General features: G+C 48.6%; 1 long non-coding RNA gene across 2 annotated transcripts; it reads right to left on the bottom strand.

The window, feature by feature from the left end:
* Positions 1–830: 830 nt before the first annotated feature.
* On the bottom strand, positions 831–13,977 carry LOC144177962 (uncharacterized). 2 transcript variants are annotated; one of them, XR_013323891.1, is made up of 5 exons: positions 13,002–13,977; positions 10,590–10,657; positions 9,477–9,972; positions 7,753–8,049; positions 831–1,062 (listed from the first exon to the last, which is right to left on the bottom strand). It is a non-coding gene; the product is annotated as an uncharacterized LOC144177962 (long non-coding RNA). The 2 variants fall into 2 exon arrangements; XR_013323892.1 differs by having other exon boundaries at positions 7,753–8,046.
* Positions 13,978–18,867: the final 4,890 nt, after the last annotated feature.

The raw sequence follows: 18,867 nt of genomic DNA, 5'->3' as shown, positions 1-18,867 counted from the left end.
CTCCCCATTCCCTTGATCCCTGAGTTTAAACAATGTTGTTCTCTCTCTCTCTCTCTGCGCCCCCACCAAGCAAAATCTGCGACACGGAGCGACACTGCCCATGAAACGCAAAAAGGGCTATTGTAAATCTAAAAGACATCTACACAAGACGATTCGAACTGCTTAGAGACATCTTGGCGAAGAAGTTATTTATAAAAGCCGTCCTGAAGAAGTCTTGTAGCTGTGCTAACGCAACGCTTATAGCCGTCTATCTGGGTGCTTGCAAGACATCTACAGGACTTCTAGGATGTCTCAGCACCTTCTTGTTGACGTCTATACAACTTCTTTTCAAGGAGTTTTAAGACCTGTTCAAGAGGTTTCAGGAATTACGTTATCCACGTTTACTCGGGGGTTCCTTCGTGGCACCCACTAAATTCTTTCTCTGTACACACAGGCTAGCCTGAAATATCGCTACGAGCTGTCCCCACAACTGACGCACCCAGCAGCTGCTTTTGGAACACCGACTCGACTGCCCGCTGTTCTCCGAATAAATATCTTTGCTTAAACTGGCACGCAGTTTAAAAGATACTTAATCGGAGAAGGGCTGGTCATTGCTGAGTGTTCTGGAAGCAACCACTGGGTGTGTTAATTGTTGACAGCTGGCAGCAACATCCACAACTGGCCTGTGTGAACAGAGAAAGCATCAAGCGGGCAGCACAACTGAAGGTGATGTTAGCACAACATAAATAGGGGGTTTTCGCATAAACTCTTAAGAATAGAGTTGCTTGATGCCAGCTAGGTCTCATTTCACATGTTTTGTGTCCTGTGTACAAAATGATAAAATCAACCTGTAATCTTTTGAAAACCAAGCTTTATTTGTAGTGCAACATTAGGTATATGCATTAAAGTAGAAGGAATTACAGGAGAAAGCTCTCACAAAAAAAGGTAACCGTCAACCCGCTATATACTTGTAAACAGGGATGATAGCTTCATGTGGCAGTCATCAGCAGTCTGGCAGGTTCCCATGAATCTGAGTGTCCTTGCTTCTTGCCTCCAGCCGTGTTGCCCGTGCCAGCAGGATGCCTGGGTAGAACACAAGGCACTGCGTCACTTACAATGTGTACCAGTAGTGAGCAGTGAAAGGTATCAGACAGACAGCTACTTATTAAATTTCGTTGATGCGAAAGCAAGCTAGACAAATGGTTCGTTGGGGCGAGGACTGTGTTGCACTGACTTCTCTGACTAACTGATGGGGAATTGGAAATTTTTCATCGAAACGGAAATTTCGTTGAAGCGGAGTTCGTTGTAGTGGGGTTCGACTGTATTATTGATGGGTATAGGTGCCAGAAAGCAAGTATAAGAATTAAGGCTGCAGTAATTTTTATCCTTTACCAAAATGAATGAATTTCCAGGAAGGCAGAAAGGAATGTGCACCAGCAGCTGTAAATTGTCACACCTAGGGATGGACACCAGTATGTCCACTCGTGTGGGGAGTGGGGGAGGGCATGACAGGCAGATAGAGAGGAGACAAAGGCACGAGGGGGTATTATGTTTTACGCGCCGACGCTACACAGGCGATGAGGAGTGGAGGGCCCCAGATTAACATTTTGACCACCTGCACGGGATCTCGAGCACAAGGGCGTTTTTGCTTTCGACCTCCATCAGAAAAGCGGCCGCCACAATTGAGAAGCGAACCTGCGACCTCAGGCTCAGCTGAACGCCTTAGCCACTGACGGCGGGTTGTAGGGGTTTATTAAAAGGACACCGAAGTGAATTTGCAAGCTCCTGTCTTTTTTGTTTGAACTGCGTATAATGGCTCAAATAAACACACTTTTCATCGTTTATCCTGTCGATAAGGCGGTATTTATTTTATGAGGCCTGAAAGGGGGAAAACTGCCATGCGCAGTCTTAGGCAGCCACAGCAACTAAAGCAGTGACGTTCATACAATGTAATTGGACAATGTCCAAGATTAGAATTCAAACCAGTTTGTTTCGGTTCTGTAAAATACCGTATTTACTCGCATAATTTGCACACCCTTAAGTTTTGCTAGGTTTACAGAAACGACAAAGTTTTGCCAGATTTACAGAAACAGCGCCAAAATTGTGAATTTAGCATAGAAAATACCGCCCAAAAACAAATAAACCACTTAGTGCTATGGGATTTGAGCTTGCGAATTGCATAACAATATACCTAGTGCTCCAGATCACTCCACCATAAGCCATTGTTGGCAAGGGCATAAGTATAATGTATATAATGTATACCCAGTTCACATTTTTATCTAGGTTCGGCATTCCAAGCAGCCCAGATGACTATTTCTTGAATAGCGCTTCTGCAGTAAGCATCCCTCAAATTTTCACAAATACCTCACCTTTAGTGACTGCATTCCTTTAGCAGAAAAGCGTTCATAGATGTGTGATCGTGCTGGTGACTGCTGTGCTAATTCACCCAGCTCAAAAAAGCGCTTCATGCACCCTGATTTTTCCCTGTATGGTAAGTTTCAGTTGACCTTATTTCCTTAGTACCTATATTAAGTAGAATAGAATGCAAGCTTGGGCTAGTTGGTACATTCCGAAAAAGAAAACTGCGATTAAAACGAAGACACAAGAGAAGACGACTAGACACACAGGGCGCAGACTAGCAAGTGATTTTTATTTGAGTGAAAAACACATCATGAAGGAAACTGCGATCTACACATGTGCGATAACCTAGGGCACAGGACTAAGATGAACAACCAAATCACACTCAAAAGTCCAGTCACGAAACGCAATCTCGGTGCTTAGTAGAGACACCGACGGTGAACTGACGCAATCTTCGCCTTTTTTTTCAGAATCGCGTACTGCAAAAATCTCCCTCCTGCGCGCACCCCTGTAATGCTTTGTAAATTCGCGTGCTTCGAGGCGTGGCGCACAGCCTTTGCAGTTCTTTACAGTGGGTGGCCAGGTTGCTGCCAGTAAAAGTGCGGAGGCTGTCGGCGTGTACCCTCAGTCGATCATTAATGCATCGGCCCGTTTAGCCAATGTGCGATCATCCACTGGACAAGGGGGTTTCGTAGACAACGCATGCTTGACAGTTAAAAAAGCGCTTCTCATGTCTTTTCCAGCACCCCGCATGTCTCTTTTCTTCGGTGTTTACATGCTTACACAACTTGTGTAGCTTGTTAGGTGCCGAAAAAACAACACTAACCCCCACCTTTATCCTAGCTTTCTTGATCCTGTGCCCAACATTATGAACGTAAGGTAAAACGGCCATCTTGTCGCCCTTGCCCCGTTCACACCTCGTCTTCTTGGTGCATGACTCGACAAGAAGCTCCTCGCCAACTGCCAAGATAAGGTCGCAAGGAAACCCTGCTTCCTTCAGTCGCTCCACCTGTGAACAGAAACTCGCCTCAGCTTGGTGTGTGCACGAGCGTTGCAGCGCATTCCCGAGAGCTGACGTGAAGTGAAGCAGTCCTTTTTGGATCGAGGGGAATAGATCCAACACACATGGTCACAGTTCACCTTGGGCTCCATATACAAAAACTGCATCAATCCCCCGACCGGTGCTTCTATTGTTTACGAAAAGACATTGAGGGTGGAACGAAAGAGTTCAAAACACTTCTTCAACTTGATGTGTAGTGCCCTCTGAATTGAGCTGCTACAGCACTAGGAAGTCGTCAACGAAGCGGAAAATCTTAATGACATTAGTGCAGAGCAACGGAAGCAACTGACGAAGTTGTGGAAACGTGCGAGTACGAGGTCACTGAATATTGGGGCAAGACACGACCCTATACGTACGCTGTCCTTAGGAACGACTACACACCCCTTGAATGGACCTCTCCCTGTATGTAAACAACGTGACGTCACTAAGCGCACGTGCGCGACGGGTGGCGCCTGCTGGCGGCCGCGAAGTGAGGTGGCGGTTGGCAGAAAGCTCTTGCGCCGACGGCACGGCCTGGCCGCGCAGCGCCCGAAAGGAACGATGTGCCATTGGTTCGGGCCGTCACTGGCTTCCCACATTGCAGGTGGGGGTCTAGCTATCCTAGCTGTGGCCGTCGCACCTCCATGTAGCTTTCCGCATCTACAACCTCAGCAACACTTTTGTTTACCGTACGGTCAACTGAACGCGACGCTTTCGGATAATCAGTGGGAGGCAGAACAGCCTAAACGAGTCATTCTGAAGGTTGGTGCTGTTGCGACGCATCCCAAAATGTTTTTTAAAAGATTCTCTGTGTTCGGACACATACCAAGGAAAGCTAATTTATTGTTGCTTTCGAGGTCCGCTTAAGCTAAGCGCGGTGCCTCAGGCAGCTCTGGTCTCTTTGCGTCGCCCGGAGACAGTGGCGTACACACGATTTCATGTCAAGGGGAAAAAGGAAAGGTAAAGCATGAAAGGATTAAATAGTAAAATAAGCAGCAACGAAACAAAAATATGAAGAGCAAAAGGCAAAAATTATTCCAATAAAAATATCGCGATGATGTCGTTCTCTACGAGATTGACCGATTGTTTTTTTACCTTTACCCCAGTGAAATCTCGAAATGGTTCATCGTCATTGTGAGAGTAACATAGCAGCCACATATGGTTAGTGCGTATATCTTGCGACAGTGCACTGAAATATTTTCGGTAGTCATTATTTCATGGTAGTTAAAGTTAGTGTCCATGTACGCCCGCTGCATACGCCAGCGTCGGGAGGCCGCAACAAATGAATACATTCACTGAGTCTGTTCGCTAAGGGCAAACGTACATTTTTCGAGTCGCGTCAGCGGCCGATCTCGCCCCGAAGGCACGATTGTGAGCACGGCAAGCATCTCAGTTTTCCGGCATCCTCAAGGCAAAATATAATTGATCAAAGTAAAAATTTATTGCACTTACAAGAAATGAATTTCGTTCGTCTTGAACAGATCCCCCCATAAGATCACACTTGTCGTTGTCGATCTGGCGGCAGGCGGCTATCGCGGATCCCTTGTCGAAACATTTATTTCGCGTCGCCTAAGCAGGTTAGGCATTCATTGTGTTTTTAATGCTCTACCTCCTCAAAACATGACAATATTTCGCAGCAAGAAAATTTCCGTCTGGCCCCTCCTCCCCCCCCTTATTTCACTTGAGAAAATTTCTGCTGGTGATGCATGATCGCAGATGGTTCATAAACAGTATCATTTCATTGCACGAATCAGCGCGGACTGCCAATGTAGACGGTATGACTGCGCTTTGGAGAACAGCTGAAGTTCGAGAATGCGAAATGTTGCTACGAGTAAGAGCAGACTCTGCTTTGGCTGCCAGCCTCTTCGGCACATAGCGCGCATCCACAACGCACGCCGAATTTACCTCTGTGGGGACTCCGAAAAGTCTGATGCCGCTGATTTTGTTCGCAAAATTTGGGTAGCCGAGAGCACAGCAGCCCACCGGCATCAGAAAAGCCAATACATAAACAAAAATTCCACTTTTGCGGGCGTCTAATGCAGCCTCACTGCATACGCGCCGCGCGCCGGTCCGAATGTTTTGCCAACCACCCTCCCGGCCACACCCAGCACGTGCGATTTCCGTGACGTCACGGCCGCCGCGTGACGTACCCCGGGAGAGGTCCATTGGCTCAGCTGGTTGGGCCGCTGGCACCGTCGCAGAGTCACAACCGCCGGTTGTGCCAAATCCTTCGGGCCTCCGTATGAAAGATTCGGCACAACCGGCGGTTGTGACTCTGCGACGGTGCCAGCGGCCCAACCAGCCGAGCCAATTCAAGGGGTGTGTAGTCGTTCCTATGTTCCTAAGGACGGCGTATGTATAGGGTCGTGTCTTGCCCCAATATTCAGGCACCTCCTACTCGCACGTTTCGACAACTTCGTCAGTTGCTTCCGTTGCTCCGCACTAACGTCATTAAGATTTTCCGCTTCGTTGACGACTTCCTAGTGCTGTAGCAGCTCAATCCAGAGGGCACTACACATCAAGTTGAAGAAGTGTTTTGAACTCTTTCGCTCCACCCTCAATGTCTTTTCGTAAACAATAGAAGCACCGGTCGGGGGATTGATGCAGTTTTTGGATATGGAGCCCAAGGTGAACTGTGACCATGTGTGTTGGATCTATTCCCCTCGATCCAAAAAGGACTGCTTCACTTCACGTCAGCTCTCGGGAATGCGCTGCAGCGCTCGTGCACACACCAAGCTGAGGCGAGTTTCTGTTCACAGGTGGAGCGACTGAAAGAAGCAGGGTTTCCTTGCGACCTTATCTTGGCAGTTGGCAAGAAGCTTCTTGTCGAGTCACGCCCCAAGAAGACGAGGTGCGAACGGGACAAGGGCAACAAGATGGCCGTTTTATCTTACGTCCACAATGTTGGGTACAGGATCAAGAAAGCTAAGGAAAAGGTGGAGGTTCGTGTTGTTTTTTCGGCACCTAACAAGCTACACAAGTTGTGTAAGTGTGTAAACTCTGAAGAAAATAGACATGCGGGGTGCCGGAAAAGACACGAGAAGCGCTTTGTTAACTCTTCTTGAACCGCGCGGTTTTAAAACTTAGACAAGGGAAGAGCACACAAGGACGGGACTCGCGCTTTTCCCCGTCCTTGCGTGCTCTTCCCTTGTCTAAGTTTTAGAACAGCGCGGTTCAAGAAGATGTATAACCAACTAGCCACCGTTTTGGCCTTGCTTTTTTAACTGTCAAGCTGCGTCGTCTACGAAACACCCTTGTCTTGTGGGTGATCGTACATTGGCCAAATGGGCCGATGCATTAATGATTTACTGAGGGTACACGCCGACAGCCTCCGCACTTTTACTGGCAGCAACCTGGCCACCAACTGTAAAGACTGCAAAGGCTGTGCGCCACGCCTCAAAGCATGTGAAGTGACAAAGCGTTACAGGGGTGTGTGCAGCAAGGAGATTTTTGAAGCGTACGCGATTCTGAAATAAAGGCGAAGATTGCGTCAGTTCACCGTCAGTGTCCCTACTAAGCACCGAGATCGCGTATCGTAGCAGGACTCTTGGGGGTGATTTTTAGTGTCCTTGGACTACCCCGGCCCTCACCTTGTTTGTTTATGTGCGAAGCGATTGCACATGCCTAGTGTAGGGTTCTTTGCCCCCCGTGTTGCGCTCAGTCTTTTGGCTGTGGTTTTGGTTGTTTACCTTTGTTCTGTGCCCTAGGTTACCGCAGTTTCCTTCATGATGTGTTTTTCACTAAAATAAAAAATCACTTGCTAGTCTGCCCCCTATGTGTCTATTTGTCTTCTCTTGTGTCCTTGTTTTATGTGCAGTTTTCTTTTTTGTACATTTATTAACTTTGATAAAGCTTCTCCCACCTTCAATTGGCCTTTGATTTTTTTCTACTAGCGTACCAGTCAGCGGAGCGTCGCATGTGTGGAGCGAGTTAAAGCAGAATACAGTCTACAAACTAACAAACTAAAGGCAGATATTTCCAGGCACAAACGAGTCATGGCTTAGTTTCAACTGAGCAAACAAATTAAGACGACCCGCTGGCGGCCAGAAGACTATACGCTGGACCGACTGACTCTGTCGGAGGGTCGGCGAGCCGCACAGTAGTGCAGCCAAACCATCTTGTTTTGATGTCACACAAAATGTCAGGAAATCAGCAAGAAGGATGCGGAGGAAGGCCGCATTTTTGAATTGATTATTTCTACCGAATAAATTCACGTAAATGCCGCGAGTGGTGAAAATATGGCCTAGAGACTCCAGACTACAATTCGCACTAGTATTCCTGCAATATTTACAAATCACTTCAGTGACGCTTAAAAAGGGGTAATAAAAAAGACGCACACACACATGCACAAGAGAAGATAACAAAAACAAACAAACCCTCAGTTCCTCAATGTTGTTCCAAATCAACCGGGCTGGGAGGCGAAGCGTGGGGATGACTCCTGAGGCATCCAGGTAGGAGCCCAGGACCTTGTGGACTTTGTCCCGCTCCCTGGCACAGCCCGGCAGCAACAGCAGCTGGTCCAGCAGCCGAAGATTCCACCGTGCGGCCAGCAGCTCACCTCCCTGTTGTTAAATCTGGCCACTCTCCATGGCCAGCAGGCAGGGCTGTCAGCCACCTCCAGGTGGTGTTTCTCTGCTTGGAACCCACATGGGGCACAGGACGGCTGAGAGCTGCTGGAAGGGGAGGAAAACAACTAAGAGGAGCCCCAAAAGCAGCATCCTGGGCACACAGAAATGTTTAAACAAGTAAAATGCCTTCGGTACAGACGAGTTTCTGCCGCACAGACGTCTTTTAGCAGTGACTATGAAATGCCTCAGGACAAGCACCAAAAGAGTTCATGCGATGTGTGCATACACATGAGCCAACAGATCATGAAGGAACTTGACTTTCATTTAAAAAACGACTATCGGGGTAGCATTCAATTCGGCAGGCTACAGAACTTCGAAACACAGTCACTTAATGTGGACAGTTTGATGTACACGAAAACAACATCCTGAAGCTAAAACGACTACATGGCAATAAAACAGAATATGACTAGATTCCCTGAAAACACCTTTGAGCTTGTTTAAGTAAGCAGAAAATGTAACGAAACAAAACAGACACTTGTGCTAAACCCACGTTTCTCTGGTTAAATATGCATGAAAGTGGAACTATCGTGACAGGTCCAAAGTTGTTTTTTGTGCCATTTTGTCCAGTGCTGCCACCATTCTAGCTTTACCCTCAGCTAAAAGAGACTGCCCACTTTCAACATACCTGAAGCTCTTGGACTTTATGTCGAGGCTAATTAGATGCTCCGTATTCGCCACCATGTTATTTTTGTGGTCTCCACTTCTTGCTGGAGCCTGTCTCGGGCATCATGACTAGGACCAGCCTTGGCTGGGTCAAGACACCACTGCTTAGCTGCCTGAGCTTTTCAGCCGCAATGCGCTCTTGGCAGTCTTTGCTCGATGTTTGTACTGCTCTCAAAACCTCTGGTGTCACATTGAAGCGACTTGCATCTCCGTCAAAGCGCTTGAAGAACGAAACAATGTGCCTAATGCCATGCACAGTTTGTATCGCACACTGATCCCTTTCATTAAGGTGCCGGCAGTTCTTATTGAAGCCCATTTCCCCAACCGCTTTTCTATGTGGAATGCACAGCAATGCCTTCACTAGCCAAGCCAAGAGAGGGAATTTGGTTTTGTTGTTAGCCTCCTTCTTCTCAAAACTCTGCTGCCAATACTCGTTAATTCGTGTAGACGGATCTGATCAACATGTTCAAGCTGGACGAGCATGTATTCATCCATCAAAGTCAATTCATCGCAGGGTTAGATCACTTGCAGAACCCTAAAATGAGCTCTAGAGGACTTTTCTTTCCTCAGCTGTGGGCTTAAGAAGAGCAGGCTCTGCAAAATGAAAGGCAGTCGTGCAGAAGGCACTCAGCACATTTTATGTAAAAACTTCCTTCCACTTCATTTTACGTAAAAGATGCCTTCAACGCCCATGGCGTAAAGGACTCCTCCCACCAGAGCCAACACATTGCGGGAACCCGGCGAAACGAAGCTTCGGCACAAGATTGGCGCAGATTGCTTGAAATGAAGAAGGATGTAGCAGGATTTACCTTTCGGCACGGTTCGGCGCAGATATCACATCACTGGTTCGTTGCTCTTGAGCTCCCTGTGTCTGGGCTCCCACTGCGGCCGCAGCCAGGCGCCCCGATACAGCACTCCATGCACCACGAGTGAGCACAAGTCGCCCTCCGGATGTGCAGCAGGGCCACCCGGGAGTAGCATTGCAGGGCACAGCGCTGGGGTCAGGTACAGGCTGACACCCACCAGCTCGGCTGTGGCTGAGGATACAGCGCACTACAGCAGCGCCTGCCGGGTGACCTCCCCTAGCACGGCGCCTGCTGAGGCAGAGCCCTGTCGCTGCCGCACAGAGCCGCCCGAATAGGCCAGGGTGTGGCCCTTCAGGTCATCTCGGACGATGGCCCAGGCCCGCTGAGCTGCCCACAGTGGGGCCGTCCGTTGTTTGCTGCGCTTGTCCAGGATTTCCAGTTGCACCTCGGCCACCAGAGCAGGAGACCAACCAGGGCCCTCCCATCCAGAGGCCACCACCTGGGACATTTTATGATTACTGGACCAATAGGTGCAAATAGCAGTTCGGAAGGGGAAAACACGCATTTACCTTAGGAAATAGGATATAATGGTGTGATAAACATTGCTAAGCCACAAGTGACAAAGCTCTGAGGTTTGCAAGCCCGTCGAATTGCCTTGCAGCTGGCTAAACAGCAATCACTTGATCTCCCAGGTACGACGCTGAAATTGAAGCCTTTGTCATCTCCTGCCCTAACATCATTTTGACGCCACTTTAACCCACTCTAGAGTACATATAACAACCTAGGACAACCCAATGAACGTAGTTATAAATATTCCTAGGTGAAACCTGAAGACAAGAAAACTAGACACAAGGGCAGCTCTATGCAAAGCGGTAACATGAAGGGCAGTGAGCACAAATTGCACAGCTTCTCTCTCATTTAGTGCACACAAATTGCATACCACGTCCTGCCAAAACCTGATGCACCCAGCATAACCGGTTAATTGCACTGTAAACACATCATGGGTCTGCAAGGAAAATTCCAATTGCAACATCAGCTATACACAAAAAGTGGTTACCTTCTGTAAATGAGAAACGTCCTAATTGACCCTGTGCAAGCGCGGCTTGGCCTACTCACACATGGACAGGTTGATCAGCGACACCTCCTTGGCAGCTTTGTTGACATCCAGGGCTTGAAAAGGCGCCCTGAACTAAACTGTGCTCTTAAACGCATTGACCTATGTAGGATTTTATCACATCAAAGGGACCTTACAAACGATTTCTGATTCAGTCTCTGTAGTCACATGCGCAGGGGTGAGACAGCCCAAACAGATTTGGGAGCAGTTTTCGGAGCAGCAAAATTTCGATTTTGGAGCAGAAGAATCTTGATTTGGAGCAGTTAGGGATATTTAATACATCGTCTTGTGAGCTTAAAAAATCATTATTTCAGTAATTTGCAGGGTCAAGTGCACATTTCAATGAGTTTTGAATACACCGAACACTTAAACAGCCTGACCTGAAAGAATTTTTAAGAGTATCACAAAGTACTAACTGCACTACCTTTTTCCTAACTGGTGATATTGTGTTGCGCCTGCACGCAACACTGACAGCAAAACTGCCGTTAACATGAGAGAGTTTTAGCAGTCCGTCTGTTCTGTTGGTTACTTTGTTACCGGGTTGACGGGACCGGTCTGCGCCTGCGCGCGCGGAAGGGCGAGGAGGCGCGGGCAACTAATCCCCCTACGGCTACGAATGCCCAAGTGCCTAGACGAGTCCCGGTGAGCACGTTAACTACGTACACGACGGAACAGACGGACTGCTAGAACTCTTATCAAATTTAAGGGCTCCGCAATTGTGGCGTTTTTTTGCTGTTTTAATGCTAAAATTATTGTTTTTGTAATCCCAGGCTGTGTTGTACGAACGACTGTAGTCACGGCAACAGTTGAGCAGCTTCCAGCTAACGGTCGCATAGCCCAACCAGCCTACCCGTTTCAGTCCCCGGGGCGCAGGTTCACCCTATGGTCATTTGAGTAGCGTTAATGTTTAGCCACCTAGATTTTGGTATTAAATTTCAATTTGCATACATCAAGTGTTATAGTCGCGTTCTATGGCAACCGTGTAGTCCTGCAGCTATTGGGCGCTGCCTGAACAGGTCGCGGCGCCGCAGCACAACCCGCAACTTTCGTGTCGACCGTTCCATCCCCGAGGCTCGCGATCGCGCTTCGAAGCACAGCAACACCTCAACATTTTACAACAGCACAACACGCCAAAAAATTAACTTCACGAACCCGATTATAGACGCGCGCACCGCGTTTCGCACTGAAGGACAAACCACGCCGAAGTCGTAGGCCACACATTTCAATGAACTTTTTTTCGAGCCGCCCAACTTCCCGTAATCTGGCACCAATCTCAAACCATATTATTGAGTTAACGTCACTGTTCAGAGCCACAACAGATAGAATGAATAGACTGGAACTCAGCTGATAGCGTAAAATAAACCAGGGAAAATATCGGCGATACGCACTGAGCGCGTTGGTAGCAGCCAGATCAGGCGGCGGCCATGTTTGTTGCCACAGCGATGCCTAATCGACAAGGCCGTTTCTGCGAACCCGGACGGAAAGCGAATCGAGTTTTAGAAGCTATCGCTTGCTTCGTTTCAGTCTTTCTATTGGTGCCATTTCTGTGTTTGCGACTGACCGAAGATAAAAGCGGTGACCGCGGGATGCGGGAGGCTTTTGTCCCCGCCGAAACTGACATGAGCATCAAAATCCGTGCCGTTGAGGCTCTTCTGGAGCAGTTTGGCGCAATTTTCGCCATTTTCGTGCTTTTGGAGCAGCTTGGCGCAGGAAAATGGAATTGTATCAGAAAGGCGCAATATGCGCAGCTGTCTCACCCCTGCATGCGTTATCTACTGGCTATTTTCCGGAATCTGTGAGAAACATTGCGTGCATGCGGACTTACTACAAACTTCTTGCTTTTTTTTTGTAAGTGTCATCTTGGTAGCAGTCACAACAGACAATGAGTGGAGCCTGGAAGAAACTACTACTCTGTCTGGTCAACGTTTTCTCAGACGCTTTCTTTTACTATTATTTCTTCTCGGCCAGTGCGTCATATATAATCTGAGAATGTGAGCGAAAAACAAGAAAAACGGGGTTACAGCATGAAAGGCGCCAACTATAAAAAAGTACAGTTGCTCCCCCCCATTTTGCCTTAATAGGGTATTTACATTGCACTCCATCGTTGTGGTGTGACATCACCGAAATTTATGAAAAGTTTTGTGCATCACTAGTCCATAAAGGCTCAGCGCGAGCCCGGCTGATAGCCTGTGCATTCGTTGTACTGCTTGTACCATTTCAACAGTTTTCTTTAACGAGAAAGGTAATGCCAAAAGTTTGCAAGCCCAAGCGTGTACTTCTTCACAAATTGTGGTGCTGGGCACCGGCGTGTGCTGCGCACAGAATTCGCCAAACTACGGTACTGTGCAGTGATAGCTCATTAACGACGACCGCAAGAAACTCTGCTACTACTTATCACGCTAGTAGCTACTCACCTTTGTTCGTGCCGAGTCGTTTCCGGACGCTTGGGGAACCGTGGCAGTCTTCACGCATACGAAGGCTTGAGCAAGGTATTTTGGAGATGCATTTAAAACACCATTTACCTATTTACTCTCTCAAAAGCATTTTTTCTTGCGCAAACAACCTTACAAACGCAAGAACGACAAACGCGACCAACGGTTGTTGTGTTTGAAATTTGAATTGAAGCGACAGAGGAACCCCTGGTGGTGCTAAAAACTACTACCACAAATGCATTAACTAAAAAGTAAAATATTTCCGCTTAATAAAAAGCAAAAAACGTTTTATAAGCCAAGTTTTTTTTAAATGCAACAAATTACTTCTTTATTGCAATTTTTAACGGCTTTTTATCTGTTTTTTTGAGTAACCGCTCAGCGCGCGCTTTTTGAAGTTTGCAGCGGTTTGGTTCTACAATTTTGGATTGAATCAATTGGAGTTGCGCCTGTCAAAATGCTTCTTTAAGTCTTCGGTACTTTGCCCATGCGTTATCGGGCACTCTGCTTATCTTCGGCACCGTGTGGAGCAAGAAAGCAACGAGTTATTTTCCAGAAAGGTGGAATAGGGTCGTCTGCTTCGCTGAACGCTAGCGAGCCTTTTTGGTAGAAAATAACTTTCGCTATCCCGAATGTTCCCAGTTGGGTGCATAGCTGTTCATTTTTTTAGCTCCGGAAGATGCTGCTTGATGTGTGCATTGTGAACGCCAGCCTAGGCCATAATCACTAGCTAATCACTAGCGCCACCTTTAGTGCCATTACGCCGACGCAGCGCAGCTCCAGCCCAATGGAGGTCTGGGACGCGCTCGTTAGTGCGCGTGGTTCAACTTCACAGTTGCACAAAACATTGCAGTCCGATTCGCCTCGCCATGCCTCTTCAATGTTCCAGCCTTCACGCCAGCCCTCACATCTTGCGCAGTCGATGCCCGAGCCTATGCGCAACCACGCAGCCACGCAAGTACGCCAACGCTGTAACTAAGCCGGCCTTCGCCGTTGGACCAGTCCGCCATTTTGTCTTCCTCGCCCAAGCGTTTTGCACCGTTCACTCGCTTGCCTCCTTGTGCGCGTCTGCGCTTGCTTGCTGGCGGACGCTCCAGCAAGATTGTGTTTTGTGTGTGACCGCCTGCGTGTATCCGGCTCGGCGGCATATCATGCCGGGCATTGTGTGGGAGCGGCTCGTCTCAGTGACAATGTCGCGCCTATTCATCGACCTCTACGGAAAGAATTGGCACGGCGACAGCTGGACACTGCCGGTTTCAAAGAAGAGATAATTCGGCGACTGGAAGCCGACATGCGGCAGCAGCATGAAGCTAGCCCCCCGGTTGAACCGAAGGCTTCTGCGTCGTCCGCCGCGGTGCCTTTGACGCTAGACCCAGCCACGGTACTTAACCTTGCCAGACACAGTGCCAAAGACTGCCTGCAACATGATCCGTTGCCTTTGCCAGAGCAGCCGCCATGGCAAGTGTTAGTAGCCCAAACATTGCCCTCACGAAGTGCCCCTGTCGCATGACACCGTCGCATCCGACGCGGTGTTCGCGCGCCATCATCCCAATATTCCATCGTCCCGCTTCGCAGCCAGCCCACTCCCAGCCAGCACGCAGTTATAAAAGGTACATTGGCCGAACACAGAGCTGTTTTTGCTTGCCACAGCGATGATCTTGACCATATCACTGACATGAAGCTCCGCGTGTATGAGTGTTGTGCCTGTTGTGGACAATGTGCGGATATTACTGTCCACGAGACGTGGTCAACCAAACTGGTGGGGCGGGGTGCGAGCAGCCAGCCACATGTGCTGTAGTCATTGGGGGATCACTAGCGTCGGTGCTGCTGTAAAAACTTTCAGTCATGGCGCTCATACCGGTACGATGGAGAAGGCAAGCAGTTCCTGAAAACTCAGGGGCCTTAATGAACCATGGCTTTAAAGGGGAATGTAATGAGCTACAATCAAAGCCATCATCCGTGCCTTGCTCATCGCAGCCAAGCAGCCGCTAACTCTACAGCTTCTGTGCGAATTTAAAACGAGTAAAGGCCAGGAGCTTCCCTTCAAACAGTACGGCGTCTGTGGCCCCTCCGCTTCCTTCTGAGCCTCCCGGATGCCGTATGCTCGACACGGGTGGGTGGCGAAACCAAGTTCTGTCAGGCCAGTTCTCACAAAGGAAGTCAAGCACATACAGAATTCCTTCAACAGCCAGAAAGAGGTCATACCGTCGGTGAACCACCTGCCAACTACTTTCAGCCCAGCCAACAGCAAGCCCAGCATGCCGAAAACTTTGTCCATGGACAGAAAAAGGGAAGAACGCTCGTGAGCCAGCCACCTACAGGTTCCAAGCCCGTCAACAGCGCCAACCAGGTGCGAGCTGTGCAGCAGCCAACGCCCAACTCGAGCCATCTGTGGTACCATAAGAGATTAAGGACAACTTGTGCCGCACCTGGCTGACCACTTCGTGAGTGGCATCGATGTACTTCAGCTGGACAAAGCCCATGACTGAAAGTTTTTACAGCAGCACCGACCATTCAGCACTTGGCTACAAGACGAGCAAGGACTTCCTGCGTAGCAATTGTGGCATACTGTGTGCCACATGCAGCTCCATGAGACTGAGAGGGTGTCGGCAACCTCCTGTCCAAGGACAACTGGCACGCCTTTCACGAACCTCGAAGCCAAGGCTGAGGCCCTTACCATGCTTCAGTGTGCATGAAACTGCCAGTGCAAGGAAGCAGGACAGTGTAGACTCACCTCTGCAGTCAGTGCAGCCACAGCTAAACGGTACAATGCGCTTATTGGCTGTCTAGCCACCTAGATGACTTGGTGCACGAGTGAAGCGTGCGGCAGTGTTTCCCCCGCGTGTATGAGTGTTGTGCCTGTTGTGGACAATGCGGATATTACTGTCCACGAGACGTGGTCAACCAAACTGGTGGGGCGGGGTGCGAGCAGCCAGCCACATGTGCTGTAGTCATTGGGGGATCACTAGCATCATCTTCAGTGCCATCACGCCACGCAGCTCCAGGCCCATTCGAGGTCTGGGACATGCTTGCTTGTTTGTGCTTCATTTGTGCCCGCCTCCGGTGTGGTCAATCGTGTTGTATAATGTTCAAATAAATGCGTTCCTTTAAATAACTCCCATTCGCCTCGCCATGCCACCTGAATGCCCCAGCCTCCACGCCCAGCCCTCGCAGTACCGCATACGGTGCAATTCATGAATTGCGAGGAGGACCAGAGATAGTGCAAATAAAAGTAATGTGGTTTTAGCAGCACAATATTTACAACAATCGAGGCCTAAACCTAAAAAATAGCCGCAGTGATTTCATTGAATCGGCAGATTTGAAGATCCACGGCGGGTAAAATGGATCACAAAAAGAATCTGGCTTGGATGTTTTTAAAAAAGCATAGTAGAGATAAAAAATGGAGGTGATTTCTTGCTGAATGGATGTCGGGATTTTTTACTATAGAAGTGTAGAGCATGTGTGTGCTTAAATTTGTTTTGAGATGGGGCGTGTTCAGACGTATTTAAGCGCAAATGTCAAGGAAAGCATTTCTAGTAAATTTATCATGAGTGGTTTTCAAAGTGTCAAGACGCGTAACAAACAAATAGGCTCGGGTAACACTTCTTTACCATGTCTCCAGATAAACCTCTCTCAAGCGACATTTTTAAAACCTCTTGGTGTAGCATATGCTTGTGTTGTTCTCAGCAAGACATCTTTTACACATTTACAAGTAAACTTCTCGAAACTGCTAGCGGTAAACGTTTGCAAGATGTCTTCACGTAGAGGTAGACGATTGTAGCTGTTTCAGGCTGTTTCAAGACGTCTTCAAGACAACTTGTGTTTCATGGGCGCCCCCGGCTCAAATTCAGTGGCGAGGTCCTTTGCAATGGAGGCCAAGACGCACTGCAGTTCAGCCCGTGTTTGGGACGGAATATATCGCGTGTTTGCCCTCCTTTGTGTGGTGTTCTCTGCGTTCCTCATTATGAGCACAAAAAACAAGCGGCAAGGTTCAACATTGATGAACTACTTCAACAAGCTTCCGAAGGTAAGATTTCTAGATTTGTGCAATTTTACATAAGTGCGAAAGCGTAATAGAACGCATATACAATGCATCAGAATTTCTTATGTCGAGTTTGCTCCGCGATCGCACATCGGCCCATCGTACGCACTTCGGCTCTGGCAGGCCTTTCTTCAGTGCTTTAAGGAAGAAGGACCTAACCGCTTCTTCGCCGAGCCGCCTCAATACCGCCCCACCTCAAAGGAGTGGACACGGTCCCCGTCTTCCACCACGTCAACCCACTTTATTTCTGCCGCAGTAGTTTTAACCTGTTATATGCAGAAATAAAAACGTACAAAAAATATTTCGGCTATTCGTAGTTTTATTTTTGGCCCAGAGTAACGTAGTTTTATTTTTATTAGCGGTATTTGTTGAGACATATTGTCCGTATGAAAATATTGTACTATTTGGTAGATTACTTTCCAAACTAAAGATATAAAAAAGTAGAATAGTACTTAAAAACTCAAATAATTTATATACTGCTATTTTACGGAAAATAATTACTGAAAATGGGTACTTTCTTGAAATAGTCAAGGCCTAGAGCGAGTGGGCCCCCCCCGAAAGAAATTCCTGGCTACGGGCCTGACGCAGACGATATTACAATATGGGCCACGGGCGGCAGCGACGGCGATATAGAAGCCGGCCTGCAGCAAGCTGTAAATACTATCGAGAAGACACTGGAGGGCACCGGACTGAAATGCGCTCCGCAGAAATCCCAACTTATGATCATCCCCCCACCGGGAAGACAACGAAAAAAAGCCGCTGCAGAAGCGGAACGAAACATTACAATCAGCACCGGGGACGGCATGCCCATCCCTCACGTGGACAAGATCCGGGTGTTGGGGATGCACATTGACGCCCACCGCACCAACGGCACGGCAGCCAACCAAGTGGTAACAAAGATTGGCATCGCCACGAGGCTAGTAAGAAGAATTGCGACTAGAGCTCGTGGCGCCAGAGAGGCTAGCCTCGTACGACTGCTGCAGGCTTTCGCCATCAGCCACGCGGCGTACGTAGGCGCCTTCCACAAGTGGACTGCCAGAGAAGAGGCGCGCATCGATGCGGCCATCCGGAAGGCATACACCGGAGCCCTGGGCCTCCTCAATGGCACGAAGACGTCGGCCTTGCTATCTCTGGGAGTTCATAATACGCTCTCGGAGATCAGCGAGGCCCAACGCACAGCCCAGCTAACGCGCCTAGGAGACACGGCTGCTGGGAGAAGAATATTAGAGCGAGTCGGCCTAAAGTCCCCGAGGGATGGCGACTACACCACGACACCAATAAGCCGCGTTTACATGAATGCGACAGAATGCGATAGCAGCGCGTCAGATTTCCTAGCGCATTACAAGTAATGCGATGCGCTAGCGTTTACATGTAGCGTATTACCCCTGGTGCGATGGTGGCGCCATACGGTGTCGCGCATCGAAGGTAAAGCAGCGTTTCTGGCGCTTCCGAAGCTTCCGGAACGGCTGGTTCTGTTCTTTTTTCACGACTCGCATTTTCTGGTGTCTTACACTCTATTTTGACGTTTTTCATTGCAAAGCTGCGTTTGCAGGGCTTACTTTTCTTGTCGACATAATTTCTAATGCGATGCGCTCGCGTTTACATGCACTTCGAAAGTCGACTTACGCGTCTCAATCCACCCCGGTCTGGCGCATTTATGCGACGCGCTTTCCTAGCGCATTAGCCCCGTTTACATGGATGCGATGCGCTCGAAAATTGATGCGATGCGATGCGCCACTTGTCGCATTCATGTAAACGCGGCTATAGACGAGCAAACATTGAGAAAGCTGATCGTGTACCCGTTACCCC

Source organism: Haemaphysalis longicornis, unplaced genomic scaffold (assembly GCF_048455015.1).
Source record: "Haemaphysalis longicornis isolate Haplotype H1 unplaced genomic scaffold, Haemaphysalis longicornis Haplotype H1 scaffold_35, whole genome shotgun sequence".
NCBI lineage: Eukaryota > Metazoa > Arthropoda > Arachnida > Ixodida > Ixodidae > Haemaphysalis > Haemaphysalis longicornis.
This window is presented reverse-complemented; position numbering and strand designations above follow the sequence as displayed.